The sequence below is a fragment of the Ochotona princeps genome, chromosome 29, assembly GCF_030435755.1.
Source record: "Ochotona princeps isolate mOchPri1 chromosome 29, mOchPri1.hap1, whole genome shotgun sequence".
NCBI classification, from domain to species: domain Eukaryota; kingdom Metazoa; phylum Chordata; class Mammalia; order Lagomorpha; family Ochotonidae; genus Ochotona; species Ochotona princeps.
In genome coordinates this window covers 16888138-16912565 of record NC_080860.1, presented here as the reverse complement: position 1 = coordinate 16912565, position 24428 = coordinate 16888138, and the positions used below count along the sequence as shown (strand labels likewise).

At 48.6% G+C, this 24428-nt stretch overlaps 1 long non-coding RNA gene across 3 annotated transcripts in view; it reads left to right on the top strand.

Moving 5' to 3' along the window:
• The window catches only part of LOC131478303 (uncharacterized), a 50740-nt gene extending 27765 nt beyond the window's left edge, over nucleotides 1-22975 (top strand). Inside the window, exons 2-5 of one of the 3 annotated variants that reach the window (XR_009244407.1) lie at nucleotides 9335-9429; nucleotides 12177-12411; nucleotides 18769-18871; nucleotides 22797-22975. This is a non-coding gene — a long non-coding RNA (uncharacterized LOC131478303). Of the gene's footprint in view, nucleotides 1-9334; nucleotides 9430-12176; nucleotides 12412-16531; nucleotides 17319-18768; nucleotides 18872-19089; nucleotides 19128-22796 lie in introns of those variants that run through there. The other 2 variants (XR_009244406.1, XR_009244408.1) reach the window with 2 other exon arrangements.
• Nucleotides 22976-24428: the final 1453 nt, after the last annotated feature.

Below are 24428 nucleotides of genomic sequence, written 5' to 3'. Positions count from 1 at the left end.
GGGGAGTGAACTTGCCTAAGGGTGCTGTCTCTCTTTTGTATTTATTTATTTTAAAAGAAAGATTGATTCATTTAAAAGGCAGAGTTACAGAGCAAGAGACCTTCCACGTCTCAAATGGCTGTCATAGTTTGGGATTGGGCTAGGCTGCAGCCAGGAGCCTGGGAATCCAGGTCTCCCATGTGGGTGGCAGGGATCTAAGCACTTGAATCATTCTCTGCTGCTTTGCTGGGCCACGTTAACAGGTGGCTGGATTGGAAATACAGCAGCGGGGACTCGAACTGATGCTTGTATGGAACGCTGGTATTGTAGGTGGTGGCTTAACGTGCTATGCCACAATGTTGGCTTTTTCTTCACTCTCTTACAGAAAAAAATATATATATTCTTAAAAAAAAAAAAAGACGTTCATCTTCACAGTCTTGTTCTCTTTTGCTTTCCCAGACGCCCCGGAACCAGAGATGAGCTTGGTGGTTTCAAAATATATCTGTAAGTTCTGTGACATCTTTTCTTCCAAGAACGACTTCCAAGCTTAGGTCATAAAATCCACTGTTGCACGGGCCAACACTGTGGTGTAGTGGGTTAAGCCACAGCCTGCAATGCCGGCATCCCATCTGGGCACGGGTTCAAGTCTTGGATGCTCCACTTCTAATCCAGCTCCACTGAGAATATCAGCAGAAGCTGCAGTAGAAGATGGTCCCAGTCCTCGGACTCTCACATGGAAGACCTGGATGAAGCTCCTGCTCCTGGTTTTAGTGTTACTGAACCTTGGCCACTGCAGCTCTTTGGTCAGTGAACCAGCAGATTCACGATCTTACTTTTTCTCTTTCTCTGTAACTCTGCCTTTCAAATAAACAACTTGAAAAAAAAAGGTACCTTATTTCAGAGAGGAAGATCTTCCATCTGCTGATTCACTCTCCAAGTGGCCGCAATGGCTGAAACTGAGCCAATCTGAAACCAGGAGCCCAGAGCCTCTTTCCAGGTCTCCCACATGGGTGGCAGGGTCCCAAAGCTTTGGATCATGCTCGACTGCCTTCCCAGGTCACAAGCAGGGAGCTGAATGGGAAGCAGGACCATTGGGATAAGAACTGGCACCTATATGGGATCCTGGCACATGTGAGTTGAGGACTTTAGCCGCTAGGCTACCGCACTGGGCCCGTGCCTTACTCTCTTAAATCCCTCATTCTGGAAAGATGTGTTCTAAGGGTGCCCAATCGCCCTGAGGGTAGGCCCAGGTGGAGAGTGACTAAACCCACCCACCCACAGCTAGCCCCAGCCTACTTGGCTGTGTATGGGCTCCTTGGAGGCGGTCCCGGCCCCAGGCCAAGCCTGTCTGTGCCTGTAGTGTGGGCCATGCAGTACGAGACAGCCATATGCTTATAGTTATTATATATATATTATATGTATTCCATAGTTTTGGATGTTTTTGACATTTTTTGGAGGGAAGAGGAGGCTTATTAGCTAGGGAGAGATTGTCCCTCTTGGTTTACCTCATTTATCTTAGAAGAATTGTTAATTAATTTATGTATTTGGGAGGTAACCCCCCAACAAAACAAACAAATAAGCAAGCAAAAAACCTGGAGAAACAGCCGCAGAGGGATTTGCTCATTTGCTGGCTCATTCTCAGCCCACAAAGCTAGCACTGGGCTAGCCAGAAGCCCAGGATCTGGGAACGCCCTGTGGGCAGGCCATGTACTTGGGCTGTCACCTGCTGCCTCCTAGGGTGCACCTTAGCAACCAATGGAGCCGATACTGGACCAAGGCACTCTGATACGGCTGCTGCTTCAAGTCCCGGCTGCTCTGCATTCGATTCAGCTTCCTGCTAAGGCACCTTGGGAAAGCAGCAGTGGGTGGCTCAAGTCCTCGCACCCTGCACGCCACTGGAAGACCTGGAAGACGCTCCCTGCTCCTGGCTTCAGGGTGGCCCAGCTTTGGCTCTTGCAGCCACTTGGGGAGTGATTCAGCAGACGGAAGATCTCGTTCCCTCTCTGTCTCTCTCTAACTCTGCTGCTCAAATTTATTTTATTGGAAAGGCAGATTTACAGAGGAGGACCCCTGAGTATTTCTCTCTTCTCTGACCCTCTTTTCAGAAAAATTTCTTAGAGGTATATAGCTAATTTTTCCTTATGTCTCATCAGCTACAACTAAGTCACCTGACCGTCCATCCTAGTTACCTATGGCTGCAAAACACATTCCCTCAAATCAAATGGCGGATGACAATGAGATCATTTACTCTCTCTCAAACTTTCATTCAATGTTTTATTTTTACGTGAAAGATGGCTTTACAGAGAGGAGAGACAGAATCTTCTATCTGCTGGTTCATTCCCCACATGGCCACAATAGCCAAAATTGAGCTGATCCAAAGCCAGGAGCCAGGAGCTGCTTCTGGGTCTCCCAGGTGGGTGCAGTGTCTCATGGACTTGGGCCACACTTCACTACCTTCCCAGACAGGGAAGCTGGATCTGAAGAGGAATAGCTAGGACTCAAAGCAGTGAACTTAGGATGCTGGCCTGCAGATGAAGGCTTAGCCGAATGCGCCATGGTGCCAATCTCTCAAAGTTTCATTCTTTCAGATATCCAGGAAGGTTTAGTCAGGGAGCCTTGGCTCAGGATCTTAAAGGAGATTTGAGCTCTTTCAGGTCTCCCTTGTGGGCAACAGGAATCCAAAGACTTGGGTCATCTTCCATTGAAGTGGAGCAGCTGGGACTCGAACCAGTGTGCTCCACAATAGGCTGCTAGCTAGCATCATTAGCACTACACAACAATGCCAGCCCCTCTCTGGCTTCTTACTAGTTGTTAATATAGTTGTGTTTATTTTGGCTTCCTGGACCCTTTCAAAGTGCTCACATGTGACAAGGTGGGCCAGGCATGGATGTGGGTCCAGATAAGAACCCACATTTCTCTCCCCCGCTGCCCGAATCACTCCACTTGTTTGATGTGGGAGTCAGAAGCCAGAGGGTAGAAGGAATAGCCCTGTATGAGGCAGTCAAGCAGTCAACCAGCAGGCAGAGCTGAGACGAGATTCTAGACTTTCTCTTTCTGCTGGTTGTGAGGAAGGCACACTCCCCCTGCCCCCAACATCCTCACACTTGCTTGCAGGAGAGGGTGATTTCTGACCCAGAGCTGCTGTGACCCCCGCCTCCTCTTCCACCCTAGGAAGTTTCGCCGCCTGCCCGGGATTTCCTGTGTGTGGGAAAGAAACCGGATGAACAGATAAATCCTCCATAGTTTTTTTTGTTTTGTTTTGTTTTCCTTTCCCAAGTGGAAGAGGCCCTCTCCTTCGGAAGCCTGCAGCTGTCATGGCCAAGATGAGCAACCTCAGGACATATGTCATGTGGGTTTCCAAACAGTTATCTCTTGACACACACACAGTACACCAAGAACCGGATCAGTGTCTCTGTCCCTGGAGTGCTATCTCAACTGGAGTGCTCCCAGGAAGAAAGCCCAAGACAAATGTTTAAATGCAAATAATCTATCTGGGAGGTTATACTCAGGGAATCCCTGCTGGGGGGTGAGAAGGTGAGATGGGGAGGGAAAACAAGGCAATAGAGTAAGGGTTGTCTCGCTGGTTACCCTGATGAGCGACATCAGAGATCACTCCCACCAGGAAAGCCTTCCCTACCCCCAAAGATTCATTTACTTATCTGAAAGACAGTTACAGAGAGGGAGGGGGGAAGACACAGGGTCTGTCCACAGTTTTACTTCAATGGTTGGGGCTGGGCCAGGCTCAAGCTTGGAACCAGGAGCCAGGAGCTTCATCTGGGTCGCCCGTGTGGGTGGCAGGGGCCTACGGACTTGAGCCATCTTCTGTTGCTCTCCCAGGTGCATTCACAGGCAGTTGGACTGGAAGTGGAACAGCTAGGATTCGAACTGGTGGCACTCTTATGGGATGCCAGTGCCACAGACAGAGGCTTAGCCTACTGCACTGCAGCACCAGTTCTAGAAAAGTCTTACAGAGCAAAGCACAACTCAGTCATTTCAATGACAGAGCTAGGGAGTTGGGGATATGTAGTTCCCAATTCCTCCTGAAACTTCTCTGTACTGCCTGCTTATCAGAGGACATGCCCACGGGTGCTCCTGAGGACAGAACATCATGGTTTGTAGCAGGCAGCCTTTGTGGGGACAGAGGTGATTGTTAGGGGGGATGTGGGCGCTGTCTGTTTCAGGGGCTGACCACTAATTGATTCTACAGCACAGGAAAAGACAGACACCAATCAGGACATACCCTCCTCCACCCTGGTGGGGATGTGGCAGCCAGAGGCAGTGCACAGACTTTTTTTTTTTTTTTTTTCTTTTGCCTCTCCAGGCCCTCATCACTCTTGTCTTACCATCAGTTTCTTCCCACTTCATCCCTGGAGTACATTTCCCAGGCTCCCTTGTTGGTAGGAAGGGGCATGTGACTGCCTACAACAAATAAGGCATGAGCAGAGTGCAGCTATATAAGCTGCTTCCCATGAGACCTGACCACACCCATTCTTTCCTTCCTTCCTTCCTTGCTTCCCCTTTCCAAGCTGTACCCTGGAAGCCACATTTTCACCAGTCAGGGGTAGGTACTGTGCAGGGAGACGACATGGGTCACCCCATAAATCACGAGTTGAATGAGTGCTGGAAGGAACTGGTTAGGGCTCCCTGGGCTGAGCCAGGCAAAATGATGATGATGACAGAGAGGCCCTAACGTATGAAAGAGGACTCCAGAACAAGCCCATGAGAGTGGAGGGGGTTCAGAAGGGGGACTGATGTGAGAGGAAGGGGCCCCCGTGAGCCTGAGCCCAGAGTTGTGGGTTCACGTGAAGAGTTGGTGGGAGTGGGCTCATCAGTGCCCTGGTGCCTTCTTTCTTAGCTCTGGTCTGCAGTTGGCACACCTGCACCTCATTCTTAGCTCATATGTTTTAAATTTTAAAAAAAGATTTATTTTATTTTTTATTGGAAGGTCAGATATACAGAGAGGAAGATCTTCCATCCATCGTTGATTCATTGCCTAAGTGGCCTCAATAGCCGGAGCTGTGCCGATCTGAAGCTAGGAGCCCGGAGCCTCTTCCAGATCTCTCACACAGGGTCCCAAGGTTTTGGGCCGTCCATGACTGCTTTCCCAGGCCACAAGCAGGGAGCTGATGAGAAGCGGGGATGCTGGGATTAGAATTGGAACCCATGTGGGATTCCGGCATACGCAAGGCGAGGACTTTTAGCCACTAGGCTACAGTGCTGGACCCAGGGCTAATTTTGAAATCATGTGGTGCAAACCCTCTGGTGGGCCTGCAGGTGCCTCTGTCCTGGATCAGGGTTATTCTATATTGAGCGCAGTAGGCTCTCATGGGCTAGCCCGTGAACCCTGCCCCTCTGTGGTGTTAAAACTTGGAGTAACTGAACTGTGAGCTGGGGAGGGTTAGAGGGCTGCATCTCTCCTGCCCCTCCTTCCTCTCCCAAGAGTGACTGACCGGCTGGCTGTGTCTTCTAGGGAAATGCAGCCGAGCCAGCTGCATCCGTGGGAAGTCCTGTCAACCCCTCTCCAACCTCCCCCTCCCGGCCCTGCAGGGCCACAGGAAATGCTCCCCCCCAGCAGCCATGAGCTGTTGTGAGCCAGAGGACAATGACAGAGGGACGGAAGCTCGCTTGTCCCAGCTCCCTTGGGTGTACGCCAACTGCTGGAGCCACAAAAGTGAAGATTCAGTGGGAAAACAGTTTTTTTTTTTAAAGTAAACAATCCCGTGGGCTTTAGCCAACTTCTGAGACTCCAAGGGGCTTTATTTTCTTTCTTTCTGTGTCTGTGTGTTTAAAACATAGATAAGGTGCAGAGGATCAAAGAGCTGAGGGTTGAGCAGGTCACGAGTCCCACGCAAGCAGCAGGCCTGGCTGTGGCGTCTCTTCTGCACTTCACAGCTGCGTCTCGTGGGGTGGGTAGTCGGTCACATGTGACTTTGGCCCCAGGGGTTGCCCCTAGCACACTCACTGCCCAGGGGAGCTCTTCTGAAATGCCAGTCCTCATCCCTTGGAGGGCCCCCATGGGCGGGCTGTGCTCTATGTGTGCTTGGATGTAGCCTGCTTCTGCAGTCCTCTCTGCCCCTGGAACAATCTGATTCCTTTCCACATGCCAAGTCCAGAGTGGGCAGTTGTAGTTAGTGGCACCATAGGTTAAACAGCTGTTTGTCACATCCACATCGTCTATGGGAGTGCCAGTTCAAGGGTCCTGGCTTCTCTGCTTCCTAACCAGCTCCCTACTAATGCACCTGGGATGGCAGTGGAAAATGGCTCAGGTGCTTGGGGCCCCTGACACCCATGTGGGAGACCCAGGTGGAGTTCCTGGATCCTGCGTTCAGCTTGACCCAGCCTTAGCTGTTGTGGCCATCTGGGGAGTGAATCAACAGCAGGAAGATCTGTGTCTGTCCACCTTGTGTTCCACTGCCTGTCAAATCAAACAAAGAAATACTGCCAATGGATTCAGATGTAAATTGACTCAGAAAATCCTGATTTTATTGTAGTTGGGCAGACATTCTTGACAACACACGGGAGTGCCAGAGCCAGGAGATCATTCATTCATATTCATCCATCCTTTGATTCATTCATTCAGAGACTAGAGCTCGGAGTAAAAACCACGATGATGGGCCGGGAACGGTGGCCTAGTGGCTAAAGTCCTTGCCTTGAACGTGCCAGGATCCCATATGGGCGCAGCTTCTAATTCAGGCAGCTCCACTTCCCATCCAGCTCCCTGCTTGTGGACTAGGAAAGCAGTCAAGCACAACCCAAAGCCTTGGGACCCTGCACCTGCGTGGGAGATCCGGGGGAAGCTCCAGATTCCTGGCTTTGGATTGGTTCAGCTCCAGCTGTTGAGATTACTTGGGGAGTCAATCAGTGGATGGAGGATCATCTTCTCTCTCTTTCCTCTTCTTTGTATATCTAACTTTACAATAAAAATAAATAAATCTTAAAACAAAACAAAAATCATGATGACGTCTGGGAGCGCAGAGACCTAGCAGAGCTTCGTGGAGGAGGAGCTGGGTGGTGATTCCAGCCCCAGGAAAGCCAGGTGTGCCTGTGTGGATGCATTGTGTCTGGACCGGGAAGAAGCCACTTGGGGTCTAGAATTGAGCTGATTGCCACTCGGAGGAAGGGCAGAGACCCGATTCTGTCTGGGACTCCCAGAGTCCTCCTCTCACCTGTGTTGTCCAAAATGCTGTGTGTGTACGTGTGTATGTGGGTGGGGGTGACGGGCTGGGAATGAGGAGCAAGTTGCCCAAGAGATTGCTGTGGAGGCCGTGAGTGCCTCGCTGCACACACCGCAGGGAATCCCACCTGCAGACAATAGTCTGGTAGCAATAACAAATCAAGCAGGAAAGCCTGTTTGAGGGCATGGATGCTACTGGCTCTCAAACTTCAGTTTCTCTCTGGTTGCATGGAATTAATCCTGGATGCTTCCAGAAAATTCTAGAAGCGTCGGGTTCACTGCACAGCAGAAGTGCCTGGAGATCTGCATTTCCACAAGCTTCCCACATGTTCTCATCACTGGCTAGACTGGATGATTGCCGAGCCTCAAAGTTCTTTGGTTTCAGAGCGGTCCCTGGAACCTCGTTGGTCTGAGCTTCCACATCTCCGCACCCTTGGGCTTGCTGCTCTCTCTGGTTTTATTTTATTTATTTATTTATTTATTTGTGTTGTTGGGATGTAGGAATCTGGGCCATGTCTCGGTCCTGCCCACTCTGTTCTCCCTTCCCCTCCCCAGCCTCAAAGGTCAGGTACGTCCCAGCCTCTCTCGGTCATGTCCATTTATGGCTCTGTTGTTCCAAAATGTGGCCAAATTTATAAACTCCCCTTTCCTGGAGACGGAGAGCAGTTTGTACAGCGTGCAGTGTGGGGGCAGAGCTGGGAGCTGAGGCCGCCTGGACCTCAGCCCGGGGCCCTGTCCCAAGGAGCTTTGGCATGGGCGGGGGAGGGGAAGTGGGGGGGTGGAAGTGGGGAACAGCCTTCCCCACCCCCCTCCCATCCCAGTCTCAGTTTCCCTCCACACAAAGCTAAGGAACTGGACATGAAATCATTCCTGAAGTTCTGCTTGATTCTAGACATACCCAGTTTACTGCTTGCAAATGCCAAGCCCTAAATTCCTGGGGCCAATAATTTATAAAAGAAGGTGCTGGAATGGCTTGTAGGCTTCAGTCACGATCTTCTGCTTCTTTTTCTTTCCTGGCTTGAGTTTTGTTCTTGTTTTTCAACAAGATTTATTTGTTTGAAAAGCAGAGTGACGAAGAGAGACAGAGACAACAAGACTGCTGCTTCACTCCACGAATGCCTGCAGCAGCTGAGGCTGGGCAGGTTGAAAGTAGGAACCAGGAACTGCATCTGCGTCTGCCACACATGACAGGAGCCCAAGCACTGGGGCCTTCTCTGGCCGGCACAAGAGCAGGAGCTGGGCTGAAGCAGAATAGCCAAACCTCAAACGAGGCGCTCTGACGAGATGTAGGTGTCGTAGCAGTGGTTTAATTTGTTGCATCAGTGCCCTTCTCCTCCTTTTTTAAAAAAAAAATTTTTTTTTTTTTATTTATTTGAAAGGTAGAGTGAGAGAGAGAGAGATCTTCATCTACTGATTTATTCCCCACATGGCCACAGTAACTAGGCCAGGAGCCAGGAGTTTCCTCTGAGTCTCCTGCATGGGTGCTGGAGCCCGAGCACTTAGGCCATCTTTCCCTGCTTCCCCAGATGGTACATCAGCAGGAAGCTGGATTGGAAGTGGAGCATCTGGGCCTGGAACTAATGCCCATGTGTGATGCTGGCATCGCTGGCTCCATCCTTCTTTTTAGTTAAAAAAAAAAATTTTACTCAGGGAATTAACTTTCCTTGCCAAGTGAAAGTTCTCTCTCTAAGCAGTCATTCTTCCTCCCCTTTACAAAGGTGTTGTCGAAGTGTACGTGGAGATTTTTCTTTCTTTCTTTCTTTTTTGTAAAAGTTTATATATTTATTTGAAAGGCAAAGTTTGAGAGAGAGATCTTTCATTTGTTGTTTCTCTCCTCGAATGGCTGCAACAGCTGGAGTTGTGTCAGGCTGAAGCTAGGAGCCTGGAGCTCCATCAGCGCCTCCCTTGTGGGTGGCAGGGAGCCAAGCAAGTGGGCTATCCTCTACTACCTTTCCCAGAAGCATTAGCAAGAAGCTGGAGTGGATGTTGAGCTGGTATGCATATGGGAGTCTGATGTGGCCTGTAGAGGCTTCACCCACTATGCCATAATGCCAACCCTGGAGTGGAGTTTCCAAAACATGCATCTTGCATGGAATTGTATATATGTTTGTATGCCTATAGGGGTTTGTATTCCATTTATTTTATTTTTAAAGATTTGTTTTATTTATTTTTTTTTTGAAGGGCAGAGTTATAGAGAGAAGGTGACAGAGAGAGATCCTCTATCCGGGGTCCATACCCCAAATGACCACAACAGCTGGAACTGAACCAATCTGAAGGTAGGTGCCAGGGGCCTCCTCCGGGTCTCCTACACGGGTGCAGGGTCCCAAAGCTTTGGGCCGTCCTCGACTGTCCACCCAGGCCACAAGCAGGGAGCTGGATGGGAAGTGGAGCTGCCGGGATTAGAACCGGCGCCCATATGGAATGCCGGGGTGTACAAGGCGAGGACTTTAGCCACTAGGCCACGCCGCCAGGCCCCAACAGTACATTCTTTCGTAAAGAGGTACAATTCCATCAGTCTGCTATTTAAGTGTTCCCTGACATTGCTGGTACAGACAATGTCAGACAGTCCATCATCCCATTGTCTAGATATGTCCAACAATTTCATTAAAAGCCCATCTTTAATTTGGAAGTAGGGATACATGTTGCATTGTATCTTTATATCTGGATATGGTAGTCTCCATTACTCCATCACTATACATTCTAATTTGCATGATGGTTTCCTTATATTAGACAGAACATAGTTATTTGTCTTTTTGGGATTGACTTATTTCACTGAGCATAATGGTCTCTAGTTGGGTCCATCTAGTTATAAATGGTATAATTTCATTAGTTTTATTGGCTGAGTAATATTCCATGGAGTAGATCTGTACCACAGTTTCTTTAATCACTCCTCTTTGGATGGGCATCTGAGTTGTTTCCATGTCTTTGCTATTGTAGATTGTGCTGCTATAAATATAGGAGTACAGATCCTCTTTGCATACGTAGTTTTCATTTCCTTTGGGTATATTCCTAGCAGCGGGATATCTGGGTCATATGGCAGGTTTATTTGCAATTCTCCAAGCACTCTCCATACTGATTTCCATAGTGGTTGTACTAACCTGCACTCCCACGAGCAGCTCCATCTAGGTCTCCCACGTGGGTGGCAGGAACTCAAGGATTTGAGCCACCCTCTGCTGCTTCCCAGGCACATTAGCAGGGAGCTGGATCAGAAGTGGAACAGCCACCACTAAAACCAGCACTCTGATATGGCATGTGGACAATCCATGCAGAACCTTCTGGCTGTGCCACCATGCCCACCTCTTTTTTTGGATGATACTGAGGTAAGCATTGACACGCAAGCCGTTTGCAACTCCGACCTTTGAAGGTACCACTTTCTCGGAGTGGGCATTTGCTGCAGAGGTTCGGATGTCACTTTGGGATGCCTGTATCCCATGTTGGAGGGTCTGGGTAGGAGTCCCAGTTCCAGCTGCCTGCTAATGCGCCCCTTGGGAGGCAGGGGTGATAACCTAAGTGCTTGAGATCCTGCCATGCACAGGGAAGGCCTGGGATGGAGTTTTTACTTCTGGTTTCTGCCTGGCTCAGCTCTGAGTTGTGACAGGCCTTTTGAGAGTGAACCAGCCAATTGCAGATTTTGCTCTCTGTATTTCAAATAATTTTTTTAAAAAGATGTCACTTTCGCAGAGAGTTGGAGGGATTGCACCAGAGGAAATGCTGCTTCTGGGAACAGTCCCTGGGGTGGAGGGCAATCACAGGCTGGCCAAAGTCAGGGAAAGGAAGAAAGAGGCTGGGCTAAGGGGCTAGCATATTTCCTCATCTGCTTGGCAGGCCTGACAGGTAACGAGCTCTCCATTGCTAAGGGTATGCAAGCTATTTGGCTAGCTATTTTTAGCAGGGGCTTGAGACTGAGGGGAGACTGGGCCCGTGGCTTCTGAGACAGGACTGTGGTCGGGATGGGAGGTAGGTGAGTGAGCTCAGTCGGTGGGGACTTCTGGGGCTAATCCCAGCTGTACTATTTTCTAACTTGGTTCCTTCTCTCTGGGTGTCGGCAATGATGTCATGAGGGCCGAGGAGGCAGGAGGGGCTCAAGTGCCCTGTGCCTGTGACCATGACTCCCTTCATTCTGGGGTCCTGGGATGTGCTGTTTTGGGACTCCAGGGAAGTGGGCCTGGGGAGTTTGCTCTGTAACCCTGCATGGCAGGAATGCCTTCTGTACCCCTCGTGATCTGGGATTCATGTCCAGGCTGTCCCTGTTTCAGGCACCTCTTCCATACACCAGTGATAGTACCAGGGTGGTCATTCAGCCTAGTGGTTAAGGACATCTATGTTTACCCTCAGAGCAGCTGGCTTTGGGTCTTGCTGCCAGCTCCCTGCCGATCCAGTATGGTGGTCAGAGACCCAGCCATCACATCTATATCCAAAGAAGAGTGTGAAGGCAGAGGAGATAAGGAAGCAAAGAATAGGAACCAGGCATCATTGGAGGGTTCCCCCCAGCCACCACTGACAAGTGCCCCTTCTATCTCATTGGCTTGAATTCCATGAAGTAGTGAAGTCCACTGTGAAGGAAGGAAGGAAGAAGAAACACAACGTTGGCGAAGAACAATGGTCAGTTCCTTCTGACCCCTCGGTTGACCACTCACGTGACTCTTGTCAACCTAGATGTGTCTTCCCAGTTCTAGAAGTTGATGCAAATGCCATCACACAGAACATTCTCTTGTATCGGGCTTCTTTCCCCCATCATCATCATTATCCTAGGGTTAGTTCAAGAGGACAAAAGACAGCCAAGATGGGGCTGGGCTGAAGCCGGGAGATGGGACCCCATTCAGGTCTCCCATATGGGTGGCAGAAACCCAGGTACTTCAGCCACCACCCTTCCTGACCCCCAGGATCTACAATGCTGGGAAGTTGGCATTGGGAGATGAGACTCAAGCCCAGGCAGTCCAACACATGAGCATCTTCTTGGACATCAAACACCTGCCCCCACTTAACCATTATTATTATTTTTTTTTATCTCTTACCAATCTAGATAGAATGAGACCTCGATCACCAGGGGACACATCCATGTTTGGCCTTTACATGCATTGCTTCCATCACTGAGTCACTCGTATGGCCTGAGTCCCTGCCGTATGCTGGGAGCCGGCAGAACACAACCATCCATGTCCAAGACTGAGTCTCTTCAAAGATGTCCTCTGACCAAATCTCTGTCATCTCCAAAAAATGACCAGGAGGAGAGCTCCACTCGGAATAGCCCACGGCATCGGGTAGAATACTGGGAGAGGTTGTGTGTCTGGAGCTGGGGCTCTGGTATGCTCAGTGAGGAGTGGCTGCAGCTATTTCCTGGGCCTGTAAGGCAGGGACCATTTGAATCTCCATTTGAGTCGACAGGAAGGATTCTCAGAGAGGTAAGACAGATTGCCTGAGGCTGCACAGCTTGGGAAAGTTGTGGAAGTCTGGGTTTTCCCACCTGTGCTCCCAAGAACAAGCTCATACCTCCTGGTCCTTCCTTGACACCTTGACTACCCCCAGGATGTTCACAGACCGAAGAATGTACACTTGGCCACTTGGCTTTGCTGGGCCTTTTTTTTTTCCTTCCCATTTTGTGTCAGCTGAAAATCAGACCATAGGAAAAAGAGCTGAAAAATCACCAGCTGCCTTTGGCCATGTGCAGCCTGGACCTCCTGGGCTCCGCAGTGTCTCATCTCCCTTGGCCCTCACTCCCTGGGGAACATCCATCCTGGGGGTACCCTCCTGGACCCCCACTTCCATAGAGTTTCTCTCCAGAGACCCTAAGTGGCAGTGTGTTTTATACAGTGAAGTTTGTCAGCCTGAGATGACACATCTGGGCCAGCGGTTTAGGGCTGTCCTGAGTCACTTTGCGAGTGAATGGGTCTTTCAGTCTAATTGCTGGTTTTAAAGGGCCCACGTCTTGGTTTTTTCCAAACTTGTCAGCGTCTATCCAAGAAGGGGGGGAAATGTGGTTCGAAGAAAAAATGAAGTTTGTTCCTTGGAAGAAAAAAAATCTTTCCAGGGAAGCAAATATGTAAATTCTATGATATAAGTGAGTGGCTTTCAAAAAATAGTTTTCGACAGAAGGAGTCTTTCACCAGAGGCAGTTACTTCAGTTGAAGTTCAAGGCAGAAAATGGCCAACTGTAGAGCTTGTGGGCGGGAAGGAGGAGGGGTGTCCCGCCGCCCCATGTTGCAGCTTCTTGCATTCCCTAACTATCTGTCCGTGTCTCTGTGAAACCCGCCACAGGTCTGGGGTCCGGTGAGAGGAACCCTAACAGAATTCTGAGCGTGGTCCTCGACTTGCAAACCCTGGGTCTGAGTCCCAGAACCGTTCTTTCACTTAGGGTGTGTCACTTCAAAAAGATAGCCTTCTCTGGGCTTCAGATATCCCATCTGGGAAATGGCATGCTGGAACAAAATATGAGGATATGTCCACATTTTGTGGAGAAATGAAATTTCAGGATAATTTTAGGGGCTGGCGCAGTAGCTCAACAGGCTAATCCTCTATCTGGCATTTCACATGGGTGCGTGCCGGTTTGTGTCCCAGCTACTCCACTTCCCATCCAGCTCCCTGCTTATGGCCTGGGAAAGCAGTGGAGAATGACCCAAAGCCTTGGGACCCTATACCCATGTGGGAGACCTGGAAGAAGCTCCTGGCTTCAGACTGGCTCAGCTCTAGCTGTTGTGACCATTTAGGGAGTGAACCAGTGAATGGAAAATCTTTCTCTCTGTCTTGTCTTTTCTCTGCAAATTTGCATTACAATTAAAAAAATCTTTAAAAAAGGATACGTTTAGGAGACAGTGTTGTGGTATAGTGAGTTAAGCTGCTAGATGCAACATTGGCATCCCATATGGATGCTGGTTCTTGTTCCGGCTGCTCCACTTCTGATCCAGCCCCCTGCTAATGCACCTGGAAAAAACAGCAGAGGATGACCCAAGTGTTTCGGCCCCTGTCACCCACATGGGAGACTTGGATGAAACTCTTGGCTTTAGCATGGCCCAGCCCTGGCCATTGAAGCCATTTGTGAGGTGTATGAGGGGATGGAAGATCTCTCTCTCTCTCTCTAACTTCAGTTTTCAAATCTTTACAAAGAGATAAGTTTTGAGGTGCATGTCGTAGTGCAGTTGTTTAGCCTCTACCTGTGGCACTAGCACGGGTGCTGGTTTGCATCCCCGTTGCTCCAGCTGCAATTCAACTCCTGGTAACACACCTGGGAAAGCTGCAGAGCATGGCCCAGGTGCTTGGGACTCTTCTTCGACCTCCCTCAGCCTTGGTTGTTGCTGCTGTTTGGGAGTAAATCAGCAGATGGAATAGCACCCTCCCCTCTTCCTCTTTCTGTTAACTCTAGCATTCAAATAAATCAATCAAATTTTTAAAATCTTCAATAAAAAATGATAAGGTTGGTGCAAAAAAAAAAAGGAAATTTGATTTGGTTTGATACTTCCTATATTTCCTTGGGCTAAGATTCTGTCTTCGTAGGGGAAATTCATTCTGAAGTGGGGAACTGTTTGAAAGATGTTTTTCAAAAACCAGAAAGAAAGTTCTCTGGTTTGAGGCAATCAAGTACCAAACAACTGCTCTAAAAGCAGTTTCCAAACAGCGGTGCTGTGTCTCCTTGCATGAATGCGTGGAAGACAGCCAGCATTGGACTTCATTCTTAGGCAGGAGGCTGGGAGCCAGCATTGAGCCCAGCTGGCAAGATGTCTGGGTTCTGTAAGGGAGTGTCTGCAGTCATTCCTGCAAATGCTCACCCTGCGGGGCAGAGCTAAGGGTTCAAGCACTGGGTCCCTGCCCGCCCACATGACAGACCTGGGTTGAGTTCCTAGTACATAGCCCTGGCCCAGCCCTGGCCATTATGGACATTTGGCGGGGTGAACCAGTAGATGGCAGCTCACTTGCCCTAACCCCACCATCTGTCTGTCTCTATCTCTTCATCTATCTGTCTCCCAAATCAACTAACAACAACAACAACAACAACAAAAAGCAGATTAAAGATAATTCCTACTAGCTCATGTTTGTGATGAACTTTTCAGTTATCCTTCTTCCATGAAGAGTACTAATTAGTGAAAGGTCAAACTGGACATTAACAGACAGTTACCTGTAACACAAGATTAACAAAAGGATTTTTTTCTTTAAAAAATTTATTGAGTTTTATTTGAAAGGCAACTTTACAGAGAGAAGGAGAAACAGAGAAAGTATTCTACCTGGTGGTTCACTCCTGTAATGGCCACAATGACTGGAGCTGAGCCAATCTGAAGCCAGGCGCAGGAATCTCCTTCAGGGCCCCAAAGACTTTCCCAGGCCATAAGCAGGAAACTGGATAGGAAGTGGAACAGCCAGAACATGAACCAATACTCATACAGGATGCTGGTGCAGCAGGCTGAAGATTAGTTTGCTGAGCTATTGCATTGATTCTTTTATTTTGAATGGAAAGGCAGATTTTACACAGAGAAGGAAAGATGGAGAGAGAGTTCCTTTACCCACTGGGTTCAGGTCCCGCCTCTGTTTCCCACTGAATTCCCTGCTGACACACTCTGGGAGGCAGTGATGATGCAGGCTCAAGGACTCACAACCTGACTACCCACTTGGGGAGACCTGAATTGAGTTCTGGACTCCCGGTTTGAGCCGACCTGGCCCAGCCCTAGCTGTGGTGGACACTTAGGGAGCGTTTCATTGCTCTTGTTACCTTTTAAATAAATGCAAATAAATCAATAAGCATGAAAAGCCATTCGGGCACAAGCAGTTAAAGCTAGGATGACCTTCTTTCCTGTCTTGCTGATCTTGAGAAGTCTCATGGGATGCGAGACTTTGACTGCGAAAGCCAGAAAAGTCCCAGGAATAATGGGATGGCAGGGTCTCCCTGTGCATAGCAGGCACATGACCCGCTTACAGGCAGTCTTCACATATCAGTTCTTTCTTTCAAGCTGCATCACAGCCTGATGAGGTAGCAGCTGTTATTATCCCCATTTTGCACATTCTTAGGGGGACCTCAGGCTCAGAGAGGTGCAGTGGCCTCCTGAGACCACATGGCTGCTAGCAGGCAGAGCCAGAAGGAGCTCCCACCCGCCTGGGGTGTGGGAGCTGGGTTAATAACTGTTGCAGCAAGTGGTTTTAGGTTGTGAGGGTGCATCCTGGTGGGTTTTGACCAAGGCCAGCCAGGCACACGGGAAACCTGAGCCTCTTTGGGGTACTGAGGCACCTCCACCTTTCTCGAACACTTGGCGTCTGCTCCAGAGAGAGGGCGCTCGCTAGTCTGACCCTGTAGTTTCCCAGTTTTATTTCTTTATTTTAACTTTTTCTTTCCTTCCTTCCCTCCCTCCTCCTCCTCTCTCTCTCTCCCTTCCTTGCTTCCTCCCTCCGCCCCTCTGTCAGAACCTGTCCTCTGGGACCTCACTGTATAAACAATCTGTAAAATAGACCCCAGGCACAAAGTTTACACGTGCAACCTTCAGCTGATCTTCTCTTCCGGCGCCAGCGTGATTATTCCTCCCAAGAAATTGCCAAAACGTGGCTCCCAAGGCCCCGAGAAGCTTCCAGAAGCAAAGTGTGGGTTTCAGGCTCGCCAAGGGTCTGTGGGAGCGTTGTTAGCGTGAAATCCAGCGTTTGAGGCCAACGTTCCATGTGTCCGCGTTGGCAAAAAACGTTTGCGCTTGGGCTGCGTGCACTCGGCTAGGCGGACAAGGCTGCCCGTGGTGTCGCTGTGACCGTTGCTCAGGGCTGGGTCGTTTTTTGTGTGTGGTGGCTCACGCCTCTGTGCAAGCTGTTTAACAGCATTCCTGCCCTTCCCTTCTTTGACGCCAGCAACATCTCCAGTTCAAAATGTCTCCAGATAGTCCTAAGTGTCTCATGGGGTTAAAAAAATAAATCAGGAGTTGCTGACTTGTACCCAGAAAGTTTATGAGTTTAGGTTCCTGGGGCGAAAAACACACAACAGTTGTAGTTTATCATACATGGATGATAAAATGGATGTCTAGTAGGGTACTCTTGTGGAGGGGGCACCTTCCGGTTGCTGTGAGGCGAAGTGAAGCTTTGGTTGCTTAGCAACAGAGGCGCAGGAAGCTGGGAGGAAGAACCAAGGAGGGAGACAGGGAGGAGGGAGATGAGGAGGGCGGAAGGTGGCTGCAAGTGGGTGGGTCAGATCCCACAGGGCCTCAAGCACAGGGGATGCTGCTTGGATTTTGGAGTTGTAATTTGTTATTTTTGAGAAAACAAACTAGATAATTCCCATCCCTTGGTTCACTTCCTCAAATGCCCACCATGGCTGGTAACACTGTGAGGATGTGTGGCCATATTAACTGCAAGGTCAAATGCTGGCTCTTGGGTTTCATTTTTAAAGATTTGATGGGTTTATTTGAAATATAGTATGACAAAGAAGGGGGAGGGAGAGAGGAGGAGAGAGGGAGGAAGGGAGGGAGAGAGAGAATGAATGAATATGTTTCATCTACTAGCTCACTTTCCAAATGACTGCAGCAGCCAGGACTGGGCCAGGCCAAAGGCAGGAGTTTGGGATTCAATCCAGGTCTGTCATGGGACTTGTAGGGGCACAAGCACTTGGGCCATCTTCTACTACTTTCCAAGGTGTGTTAACAGAAAGCTGGATAGCAAGTAGAGCAGCTGGAACTCAAACGGATGCCTCTATGAGATGCCAGTGTTGTAGCTGATGGCTTAACCCACCACTGTGCCACATGCTGACCCCTGAACAGGGGTTATTCTAAGAACAGGCTGGCATGAGGCAGGTGCCAAGGATGTGCATGGGGCTGACTGCTGGGCAGTGACCAAGAAAGAGCCTTCCTTTTGGGAAACCCCAACTCCTTTCTCTCTCCATTGGGTGTTCTGCTAAGAAGAGCTTCCTTTACTCCACTTCCCACGCTGGAGCTGGCACTGTGTGAGTATGCGAACCTATCCTTACATCAACCTGTGCTCATACGTTGCCACTTGCTAAGCGCATAATTGTGTAAGGAACTAAGCAGTTACAGGAGTGAACCTGTGTAACAGGAAAGGCAGATAAACAAGTATCTGTGTAATTATGTTTGCCTGGGTTAGTGGAAGCATTTAAGAAACACATGTAAAGAGTAAAGATGTTAACATTAAATGCTTTAGGCCCAGTGCAATAGCCTAGCGTTTAAGTCCTTGCCTTGCACATCCAAGATCCCCTCTGGGCACTGGTTTGTGTCCCGGCTGTTCCACTTCCCATCCAGCTCCCTGGATGTGGAGGAGGCCCAAAGCCTTGGGACCTTGCACCCACATGGGAGACCTGGAAGAAGCTCCTGGCTTTGGATCAGCTCAGCTCCAGCCATTGTTGCTACTTGATGAGTGAACCAGTGGATGGAAGATCATTCTTGCTGTCTCTCCTCTCTGTAAATCTGCCTTTCCATTGAAAATAAATAAATAAATCTTTTAAAAAACACAAAACCACACATTAAGTGTTTTAAAAGTTTAGAGGCAGAGAGAGAGAGAGATTCCATTCAGTAGTTCACACTTCAGTTGCCTGAAAAGGCTGGGATGTGCCGAAACTGGACTGCACTTGAAGTCAGAAAATGGGAATGCAACTGAGGGCTGTCACGTGGGGGTCAGAAAGCCAATTCCTTGTGCATCCTTCTGCTTCCCAGAATCTGCCCTGGCAGGAAACTGGATTCAAACCCAAGCACAGCATGCAGGACGTGGGCATCTGAACTGCATAGGCCAGCATTTAAGCAGGGAGCCAGTCCACAGGTAAGTGAGCTGGCACACGACTGAGTAACCATGTCAGATGTAGAATTGTGGGGGTGGCACATCTGTCAGTAAGTATACCTGTAAACAGATGACCACATAGAGCAGGACAAGTATCTAGGAGGTAGGCATGTGAGCACCTTGAGGAAGATGGACAACTCTCACATGCTCTTCTGATGTGTACCTATGGGTACTTTCAGAACCACCATTCTGGCTTGCAGGATGGTGAGGTGACAACACTGGAGACTCATGCTAGAGTGTTCTCAGCAAAGCGTGATCCTCAGATGATCAGGGCATTTATTTCTACCCAGCACCCTGTCAGGCAGGGCGCACGTTTCCTCGTGTGCGCATGCTGTGTAGCTGCTTCGCCAAAGTGGCCCAGCGCTGCCTGAGGGATTGGGGTGGTTTGGAGGCAGAGTGATTTTCCCCTCTCAGTTATTCTATGTGTCTTGGAGGAAGATTTAAAATCGGCCTTCTGTAGTGGCCTGTGTTTCTTTCCTATCATTAAATACCAGAGGCAGGCTGCTTTCTAAAAAACAGGGATTTGATTCCTAGCTGGGGAGGTACAAGGTCTGGGCCTTATGTGTTGCCTCTATGTTGGACGAGTCCTGCAGTGATGCCGAACCACACATAACAAGCAGGGGGTATGGGAATATCCTAGCCTCTCTCTCCCCCTCACCCCTGTTCTGTTTATCTATTTTTTTGAAAAGAATTTTTTTTTTTGTTTTTATTGCAAAATCAAATATACAGAGAGAAAAGACAGAGCAAAATCTTTCAGCCGTTGATGTACTCCCCAAGCGACCGTAATGGCTAGAGTTGAGTCAATCCAAAGGCAGGAGCCAGGAGCCTCTTCTGGGTCTCCCATGTGAGGGAAGGGTCCCAAGGCTTTGGGTCGTCCTCGACTGCTTTCCCAGGCCACAAGCAGGGAGCTGGATGGGAAGTGGAGCTGCTGAGATTAGAACCGGTGCCCACATGGGATCCTGGCATGTTCAAGGCGAGAACTTTAGCCTCTGGGCTACCATGCAAAGCCCACCCGTTTTTTGTTTTGTTTTGTTTTTAAGATTTATTTGAAATGCATAGTGACACACAGAGAGAAACAGGGAAAGAGACAGACATAGAGGGAAATAGATCTGTTTTCCATCACACTCCCCTCAACACACACCCTAAACCCCCTGCAAATGGCTGCAACAGCAGGGTTTGCGTCAGACCAAAGCCAGGAGCCAGGAAACGCCTTCTGGGTCTCCGTCCTAGGTAGCAGGAGTCCAAGCCGGGGGGCCATCCTCTATTGCTTTCCCAGGTTCAGCAACAGGGAGCTGGATTGGAAGCAGAGCAGCCAGGACTTGAACCTTATCCGAAGGCCAGTTTTATTAAGCAGTGGCTTAGCCCAGTATAGCCCACATTAGCCCCTCACTGTTTTTATAAAGCCAACCGGTATTCAGCTATCACAAATACCTTATTAGGAGCTCCAAGATGCTCCCTCTAATCAAAATGCTGTAGTCAGAGTTGTTTCCCGGCCCCCGAGTGCCTCACAGTGGGGATTATATGTCAGCAGGAGTTTAGGGAGACACATCACAACCGAACCGGAACAGCCTGCCAGCTGCTGGTTTCAATGCCTTGTTGCTTGGAGAGGAGTGGAGGTTGGTAATGTACACATTTGTTTGGGTTTTCAGAAAGTGAGTTGATGCCATTTCCTAACTGCGGCCCCTAATGGGCGGTTTGGTTTGCTGACAGCTGCAGCAGCCGCGAAGCCTGGGTCATCACAGCCTCTTTCCACTGCCAGGCACAGTGGTAGCAGAAGCAGATCCCAGTGTTTTCCCTGTTCTTTTCCCCGCTAGCCGAATGAGCTCCACAGCCAATGTGTTCTGCCACGCAACACTCCTGGCCAGAGATCTTCAGGGGATAGTACCAACCTGCCACCCCCTTTCGTGGCATCTGCCACCAGAGGGAACTGAGGAAGAGCCTCTGTCTCATGGGGCGAATGAAGAAAATTGGAAGAGCATTGCAGGTGTTGGAAACTTGAACTATGGTTAGAGACAAGACTCCAGTGGTTGGCCAGGACTTTGCCTGGACAGGGTGACTGCCTGCTAAAATACAAGACTTTTAATAGCATCAGGAATTTCTTAGAGCCCGACACTATAACCGAGTTGCTAATCTGCCTTGTAAACATTGGGATCCCATATGAACACTGGTACATGTCTTGGCTGCTCAATTTCCCTTCCATCTTCCTGCTTATGGCCTGGGAAAGCAGTAGAGGATGGCCCAAAGCCTTTGGGCTCCTGCACCCACGTGGGAGACGCCGAAGAAGCTTTTGGCTCCCAGCTTTGCATCTGTTTAGCTTTGGCCATTTGGGGAGTGAACCAGGGGATGGAAGATCTTGTTCTCTTTCCCTCCCTCCTTCTCTATAACTCTGACTTTCAAGTAAAAATAAATGCAATTAAAATTTTTAGGGCCCGGCGGCATGGCCTAGCGGCTAAAGTCCTCGCCTTGAAAGCCCCGGGATCCCATATGGGCGCCGGTTCTAATCCCGGCAGCTCCACTTCCCATCCAGCTCCCTGCTTGTGGCCTGGGAAAGCAGTCGAGGACGGCCCAATGCATTGGGACCCTGCACCCGCGTGGGAGACCCGGAAGAGGTTTCAGGTTCCCGGCTTCGGATCGGCGCGTACCGGCCATTGCGGCTCACTTGGGGAGTGAAACATCGGATGGAAGATCTTCCTCTCTGTCTCTCCTCCTCTCTGTATATCCGGCTTTCCAATAACAATAAAATCTTTAAAAAAAAAAATAAAACAAATGCAATTAAAATTTTTAAAATGAGAGATATAATTAGCAGATGCCAACATCACAATGAATTAGATATTGAAATGATCTGATGAGGGTTTCAAAGTAGCCATCACAATATGCTTCATAGATGGTCCTGAAATAAAGGTTGAAATAGAAATTCTCAACAAAGAAATAGAACTTTAAAATTTAAAAATAGAACTTTAAAATGGAACCAAGGGGTCGGTGTTGTGGCATAGTGAGTGAAACCTCTGACTGTGATGCTGGCACCTCATATGGGAGCTGGTTTGCGTCCTGGCTACTTTATTTCTGATCTAGCTCCTTCCAAGTGGCCTAAGAAAAGCAGTGGAGGATGGCCCTGGGAGACCTGGATGAAGCTCCTGGCTCCTGGTTCCAAAACCTAGTTCAGGCTGGGGCCTTGTGTCAATTTGGAGGGTGTAAGATCTCGGCTTCTCCTTTTTCTCCAGCGTTGCCTTTCAAATAAATAAATCTTCGAAAATGAAATAAAATAGAATTTACAGAACTGAAAGAACACAACTAAAATAAATACCTCGGTGATGGACTCAGTATTGGAGTGGAGATGACAAAGAATAGAGTTAATATATTTCAGGGCAGATCAATAGAAATGTACTCAACAGCAAAAGGGAGAAACACTGAAATACTTAAAAAAAAAAAAGAATGAACCCAGCCTTGTAGATCAGTAAAACAGTAACAAATGATATAACATTCATATCGTTGGATATCCAGAAATGGAATTGTGGGAATAAAAGAAATATTTCAGGCAATAATGCTGAAATGTCTCCAATTTGGTGAAAAAAAAAAGATATGAACATACAGATACAAGAAATCCACATCAAATACATCACAAGCTTCTAAAAGTAAAGGATAAAGAAACACTGAAGGACCCAGTACAGTAGCCTAGAGGGCTGTTTTTGGAGAACTTGTGTCCCATGCATTCTTGACTCTTCCCCTCTTCAAGAAATGAAGCTTGATTCCCCTTCCCTTGAGTGTGAGTTAAACTTAGTGGCCTACTCGTAATGAGCAGAGTAAAGCAGAAGTAATGGTGTATAATTTTGGAGGTCGTATCTGCACATCATGGGCTTCTACCTTGGTGTCCTAAGAGGTCTAGCAGCTTGTACTTCCTCTTTCTTAGAATATTTGCTTTAGGGGAATCCAGCTGCCTTGTGAATGTGTGACACTCTGAGACTTCTATGCTGAGAGGAAGCCCAAGCTAGCCATGTGGAAAAACCACCCCACCTGCTGTTTGTTCAGCAATTGTTCCCAGAGAACACATCAGACTTGGAAGTCAAAGATCTATCTCGGACACATGGTGGAGAGACATTTGAATCCCAGATATATAATTTCAGCTGGAGTTTTTCCAGCCACCTGTAACCATCCTATGCTTTCTTTCAAGCATAGAGATGAACCATGCATACTCTGTCCTGCCCAATGCTTGAGCCACAGAATTATGAGCGTACAAAATAGTTGCCGTTTCATGACATTGAGTTTTGTGGTTGTATGCTATGCATCCATAAACAACCAGAACAATCTTGCCATTTATAAATGTGAGACAGAGACATTCTTTAAGGAAATCTTCACTAAGCATGGTTTCGTCATTATAAAACGTAACAGCTGGTGGTGTCCCACTCACAGGTAGCAAACTTGGTGGAAGTTTACAGATGAATGGTTTCTGCCTCCTTTGTTCCTTTTCTTTCCTTATCAACTTCTTGTTCCTATTTACAAGAAGGCCAAAGCCTAACAGTCCTGGGATGAAGCTGCAGGATCCAGGTGCTGTTGCCTCAGGGACCAGGAGAGAGTTGAACCTTCTGGGTGGTGGGCTGGGCCAGTCTCAGGCAAGCTGGGATTGGGAGCCTGAGCTGGGACTTGGACCCAAGCACCCTGGTAAGGACTGTGAGCATCTGAACCAGCATCTTTTTTTTTTTTTAATTGTATTTTTGTTGACAATATTTACATAGTTAATTACGGTAAAAAAAAAAAGGTTCAGGGGGTATAGGGAAGTGGGTAATAGTATTATGTCCATATTGTTTCCATCATGTATCTGAGGTAAAGGGGGGTATTGACGGAGAAGCCTCACCCAGTTTCCCACCCACCCCAAGTCCCGGATGTGGGGTATGCTCTGAGATCCTTGTTCAAATGGTTTTAATAGTTCTCCAGTTATGAATCGCTGCCAGTTTCACTCGGTGAGGTCGTCCAGTGATTGACACAGTCCATCATAGAGTCTTCATTTGCCCAGTATTTCACTGCCAACATATAGCTGAGATGGTTGATTGACTTGCTCTGTCCTCTGTCTTTTCTTGGCTAGGGTTCTGAGTCCAGCAGTTCAATTGGGGAGATCTCCAAAGAAACTTTGAGGTATTCCCAGACCAGATTCTTGTATGTTCTAGCAAGCACAGGGCCCGGCACAGTCGAACCAGCATCTTAAACATCACTCTTGATTGGAGGCAAGGTGTGAGTTACGTGAATGGCACCCGGACAGTCATTCCAAGGGTAATAGCTTCAGGGTACTGTGTGGGCTTTGGGAATATAGCAGCCAAGCTATATGATGAGGAATTTGGAGGGGAGAAATCTCTGAGGTGTCTACAGCCAATCTGGCCTCGGGCATGTCCTCCCATCTGTGGCCTCAGTTTACTCTCTGTGAGTCTGCTTTGCCATAGCACAACTTGAGGGGGAAAAAAACCTGAGGCCATTAAGAGTGGGGTTTTGCCAACCTCAAAATATCAGGAACACATACCTCCTTCTGGTGTATTACATTATTTTAAAAATG